General features: G+C 35.5%; 1 pseudogene; it reads left to right on the top strand.

Annotated features, from left to right (window-relative positions):
* Positions 1–1568: 1568 nt before the first annotated feature.
* LOC111733541 lies at positions 1569–1686 on the top strand (annotated as a pseudogene).
* The last annotated feature ends 4845 nt before the right edge of the window (positions 1687–6531 follow it).

Consider the following 6531-nt stretch of genomic DNA (forward strand, 5'->3'; position numbering starts at 1 on the left):
GGCCTTACCCATTAACTCCTCAGCTCTCAACACATGCTGCTTTCAAGTCTGTTCTGGGCAATAATCTCATAGCCTAGCAATCACCTAGTAGAATTAGTATTAGATCTTGGCTTAACACTAAAAGATTTAGAAATATTTTAACAGAAGTTCTACTAAAATGGCCCATCTGCAGAGCCTGAATCTACAGGCCCTAAGAGGAGAGAACAAAAAAGGAACAGTATTTGCAAAAGAGAAAGTTTCAGGAAGCATCGTCCACCTAGTATACACTCTTAGACTTTGTAGTCCTGTGTTGTATTGTTTTGTTTCTTAATAATAGCCTCTGAGTTAAAATTTGGAGTGTCAGTATTCTCAGAACCAAAGGAAGTGAGAAAAGCAAAATTTGGTAAATTGAATAAAACCGCAGTTGGAACCAAGATCTCAGCCAATCTCCTAAGGAACTCTGGAGCTGGGTGGGACTTCAGATTTGTTCCACATTGAATCAAGGAGATTAAGCCATTTTATTCTTGCATCTCCCTCTCACGGAATATGTGCTGCTCCTAGAGAGAAGGCAGAAACCCTTGGCAGAAGGCAATTGCTGGGAAAGGACTCCACTAGGAAGGAATTCAGCTAATTAGGCCACATCTTAATCTCATATGTTGGCATAAGAATAATGTCAACATCCCTGACAGCTGAGGGAATAAGTGCCTTGTTCCTGAAGGTAGAATCTGGGCAGTACACCACAGTGTCCACTACATGCACCATATCTAGAGGCATAATAATCAATTGAATAGTATATTTTTCATTTTTTAAAAAATCATCATATTTTTTTTCCAAAATATTACATGAGGATAACATCACTAGAAGAAAATTGGCATCCCTGAAGATGTCACAGGTATTGACTCAAACATTTTAAGAAGTCTTTGCTAAGCAAATAATCCCATACTAAATATAAGCTATCAATCTATTACTGGAAATAGTTTTAATTTAATTACCGGAGAGCAATTTAAACCATTGTTTAGATACTAATAATGATCATTTCTAGTTTCTCAACATATCTTCAAACTGAGAAAAGTATGTGTAAATGAACTACAAAGGTACATAGTTTCAACAACTCCTGGTGTCCCTTCAGGGAAATCAGCCTACTGACTTGTATTTTATTGATAGAAAAGTAAAATTTCTTAGAGGTTTTTTTTTTTTTATCAATATGGATAAAAATTTCCTTGATAAAATTCCTCATCCAACCACAGGAAACCAGAATTTAAACTCGGGACTCATAAAAGTTTGTAGGAATAAGGCACTTAGCTGGAACTTTGTTAGATTGAGCTGGTCAGATTTTGAAATTTAAGCACTGAATGCAGAATATTATATTTGCTACTATACTGCATTCCTTGGAAATGTTTATTAATGTTGCAAACATATATTTAATATGATGTTTCAGGGAAAGATAATATATCATATAAAGAATATTACTCCTCAAAATAAATATTTAAAATAATTCTTATAAAAACATAGCAGCAGCTATGTCCTCACCATTATCTAACTTGATATTATATTTTAAAAGCTATTTCTCTCAAGATTTAAAAGTAATAGTCTACGGCCATGCTACCCTGAACAAGCCTGATCCTGTCTGATCTCGGAAGCTAAGCAGGATCAGGCCTGGTTAGTACTTCTTGGGAGATCACCTAGGAAGACCAGGTATTGTAGGCATAAAAAAAAAAAATAATAAGGGATTGTAAGCTGATAAGGTCCTCGCAATCTGTGAGGTCAACCAAGGGTTGCCTCGCCTAAAAAATAAAATAATAAGAGAAAAATAAATAAAAGAAAAAAAGTAGTCACAACTATTTAAATGTTTTTTGAAGATTTTGAGAATCTATAAAATTTTCTTGTTTTATTTCTTTTGAATATTATGAAAATCCTGTAGAAGTCATCATTGGCAACAGTTACAAAGTCAAAGACAGTTCTCTCTCCGGTTGTTAAGATTTGTAAGGATGATATGTGTCCACTTAATAACAACTTTAATGGATGATCACCTAATAAAGTAAGTAGGAATCACAACTGTTGACCTCTAACCTCAGGCATTCAGAGAGTATTCTTATTCATTAGTTTGTGATCCACCGAGAAGCTGTGAGAACTCAGCTAGGTCTTGACCTGTCTAGACCTATCCATGCTCTGCTGTGTCCTGTTAGCTAGTGAAATGCAAGTCACCCAGGAAGGTCGGGAGTCAAACACTTGGAAAACATCTGTCTTCATTCTTTCAAATTTGTTGATATATGCTTCAGTGGTCATGAAATAGATTCAAGGGCAGAAAAGACAGCATCAGTTGACAATTAGGCCACCTCTTGATCTTTCACCCTGCATGGCCAGCTCCCCCTTAGCCCAGCACCCAACAGAACACTCTCTCACTTGACTCCATGATACACCCCTTTCAAAACAGCACCACGTGATGTCACTGACCAGTTAGATTCATTGTAAAAACCACCACTCCAATATCAACTCCAACCCAGGAATTCCAGCAGTCCTAGGAAGAACACATGTCAGAGAGAAATGAGAATTATAGACTACTCCACTTCCAACTTGGGGAGATGGAGAATAAAAAAGAAAAAAAGTAAAATCTACTTGGTTAAAGCCATATATAAATGACCCACAGCCATGTCACTTCAATACCTTCCACTTCATTAAAAAAAAATGTTAAAGCCATATATAAATGACCCACAGCCATGTCACTTCAATACCTTCCACTTCATTAAAAAAAAATGTTAAAGCCATATATAAATGACCCACAGCCATGTCACTTCAATACCTTCCACTTCATTTAAAAAACAAAAAGTGTTTTGGGCAAATATGTACTATGTCAAAGGCACTGTGCTATGTACTAAAGATACTGCCTAAATTAGAAAATACAGCTAGGCTATTGAAAATGAATATATGGGCAAAAATACTACAGCTGTTAAGCGGATGCTTATGTGATCCCATAGGTCTTGTTTTCACTTGCTAAACTTTATGTAAATATATAGTGATAATGAAGTGGTGTCTGAGATAGCTGGTGCCCAAATTATGGCTCTTTGCCATAAAACAAAATCTTTTCTTTATTCCTTTATTTGCTCTTTGCAGAAATGAGGCTTTCCAGCCAGGAAAAATAATGGGTGGCATCTGTTCTTTTCAGGAACTGTTTAACAAAGATTTTATTCAAGTTGTGAAAAAACATAATTGTCTAGATTTACTCTATTCTAATGTGTAGAAATTATACACTGTAACACAAAATGCAAAGAATGATAGACTAAAGTAAATTCTATCAACAATAAAGGATGTTTGTTAAATAGTATCTTTAATACAAAAACAGGCAGCTTCAAGTGTTTGTGGATCTGTAAGTCATTGGCCTGAAGACTTAGACAACTTGTTCGGGGGAGCTTAGTCCTTCTATTAGTTGCAGGTGCAAACATTTCAAATTTGTTGATATAAGCTTCTGTGGTCATGAAATAGATTCAAGGGCAGAATACCTGTAGTTATTTGCAGTCATAATTAGACCATTTGGGGAACAATTAGACACTTAATTTTGAGGATGTAAGTGACTGGCCCACAGTTAGCCCTAGATAAAGTGTTTGTACTCACATGACAGGACACTGTGCCCAAACCAGTCAAACACTTTTTTTTTTCATTCACTTCGATAGTTCCTGTTTTCCCTTTGCAGACAGACAGATATTGGAGAAGATAACTATTATTGTAGTGGTAAAATACATGTGATAAGAATAACTATACTGAGTGAAAATAAAGTTGTGTTGACAAAGATATAAATAAGGGCAGCAATGTACATATATCATAAACCAGGAAAGAAACTCTGTCAAAAGAGTTGCTTCACACAATGAATTCCTTAGTTATGTCTCCCTTGCCAAGCTAGTAATTTATGAAAATGGTGCAAGGAAGATTGCTGTGAGCTGGAAATCATTAGGTGAATGTTCTTCACCTATGATATGTTTGTCCTCTTGAATGGAGAATTCTTAGGGATTTATGCCTATATTGAAGTGACATTCAAATGGACTCTTGTTCTAGACTCTGATTTTATTTTTCACCCTCCCCTACCATTTCCCTTGGAACACCTCCCAGCCATTCATACTTTTAAAATACAGGTATTTTCTACCTAGGCATAAGGAAAGTTATCTTTTTCAGTCACAAGTTCAAACTGCTCATAGTTAATCTAATAATCTTTCTTAAACCATTGGTTAGGCTTGAGAAAAGAAGATCTGCTTTTGAGATTTCATTTTTTTATTTGATTCTTAAAAAATAAAAGACGTCTTTGAAAAAATTGGAAGTCTTTCAAGCACAGTCTTTTTCAGTTTACTGAATGCTATATATACTTTAATGTTCTATTTATTTATTGCTCAATTAGAAAAATACATCACAGCCAAGTTCATATTACTTTAAATATCCTTTTTAATGTAAGATAAAGCAAATGTTCTTAATTTTCCCTCCTATCATTTTGTCTTCTTGAAAAGCTTATATATTTCATTTATCTATTGTTTAAAATATCAATATATCTTAAAGCAGAAATTTCCACATAGAAGTGTCTTACTTGTGCCCAGAGACAAGTCGGCCTAATACATTTTGCTATGGACTTCTTTAATTAAATCAGTAATTGGATTCCAGAGCTCCTGAATTTACTGGTTGAAGTTTAAATGTACCCTTAAAATACAGTGAGAGGAAATATAATAAATGTAGAAACTTCTTATCATCTCTTCAACTACAAGATCACTTCTAAGTTAATACAGTGAATCATAACTGCCAGTTATACAACCTCTGTTTATAAATTATTAAGCACTTTAGATAGGAACACTGAGGCTTGTCCAAATGGAAACTCAGTGAAGTTCAGCAATTTCTATGACTATCAACTAGTGAACCTTTCTTTGTTATGGCTGCTGCACAAATGTCAGGCGGATGCTTTCAAGGATTTCATATCACCCTGAACTGCAACTTCTGCATGATATCGTCTGTAACCAAGTGACCTGTTGCAGCTCATTAAAGTTAATGTAATGGATCATTCCCTCTTAATTGTAATCATCAGCAAATTAATCTTTTTCCTAGGCTAACTAGGTAACAGGGAACTATGTGATCTAAGTAGAATACATGAATAACTTTCCTCTTAGCTATGTGCCTTAATTCAACTTAAATAATTAAGCAGGGGGCATAAGCAGAAGTTCTAATATGTGCTAGGTGTGCCTTATTTACATCATTACAATATAACTATAAAATAATCTAATGCTTTTCCAGAGCTAGACTTTCATCCCAAAGCAGAGACAAGAGAAAAATGATGAAGGTAATTCAGGTGAGACTCCTATTTGGCAAAATGACATTTCCCTTTGGCTGATTTCCACCACTGTCAAATATTAAAGATATTATCTAACTACTGTTTATAATTATAAACTCTTTGGAAACTTCAATACCGTTATATTGATTTTTTATTTAAAAAATAATATACAGAAGCAGGAATGAAGAAACACATATGAAAGACCACAAATTCTTAGAATTAGTCGAAATAATCTTTCTAGAATTCTTGATCTATCTAATGATTCCTACTTCAAGTACATTTGTCACTGAAAGATCATTAGTATGTTTTATGTTTGCACTGAGGTGATAATAATTTGCTAGTATTTGTAATGAAACTTGAAATTGAAAGTTAAAGAGTAATCTCTCTAGATAATAATATTGTGTGAAAAATTTTCTAATCTATTGGACTAAGCAATCTCTAGAAAAGAGCAATTTTAGTCTAAACAGAAAAGGTGTTGAACTAGTGACAGGATTTATTATCTCAGTTAGCATAATGAGCCCTCTACTACTCCTCCAGGTGAAGGTTGACCAGCCATTTTATAAGTGAGCTCAAACATTCAATAATCATCCAGAAAGAAATGTGAAAAAATTAGGAAACATCTATAATTCCTATGCCATATAATAAAAAAATAGGCCTTAAACACAGTGATACAAAAAATGTTTCATAAGAGTGTGCAGAGAAAGAAAGATAACCATAATCAGGCTCCCTCTCACACCCATAGCTAACTTCTGAGCAGAATAAAACTCAGCACTTCTCCCTTACTTATGTGTACACGGGCTCCCATCATCTGGCAGTGTGACACTATTGTTTAACCTGTGTATAAAAGGTACTGCCATCATGTGAGGGTGCCATGCCCTTGCTGGGGAACTGCCACTCTGTGAGGCGGGCTGTGCTTTTGCTAGAATAAAGAGCTGTGTTGCAGTTTTCTTCCAACTTATCAATTTTTGTGCCACTTACACCAGAACAGTGAATCTGCAGCAATACACTTGGTATAGTCGGCAGGATTCCCAGATAAGGGAGCCGTGTGCTCCGCTGAAAGATAGGAGGGACATGTGGCCTGCACAGAGTATGTGGTACCCCATGGCGGCGGTATTGATGACTTGGACTCCACCTGAGCCATGGGAGGCAGTTGATGGATCCTCTATAAGTATTGAGAAGGCGCTCCACTCTTTGAAGGCACAACTGCCAGAAAAAGCTCAAGCCATGGCTATGAATTGGGCTGGGTGCCTTTA

This window comes from Pteropus vampyrus, unplaced genomic scaffold (assembly GCF_000151845.1).
Source record: "Pteropus vampyrus isolate Shadow unplaced genomic scaffold, Pvam_2.0 Scaffold572, whole genome shotgun sequence".
NCBI lineage: Eukaryota > Metazoa > Chordata > Mammalia > Chiroptera > Pteropodidae > Pteropus > Pteropus vampyrus.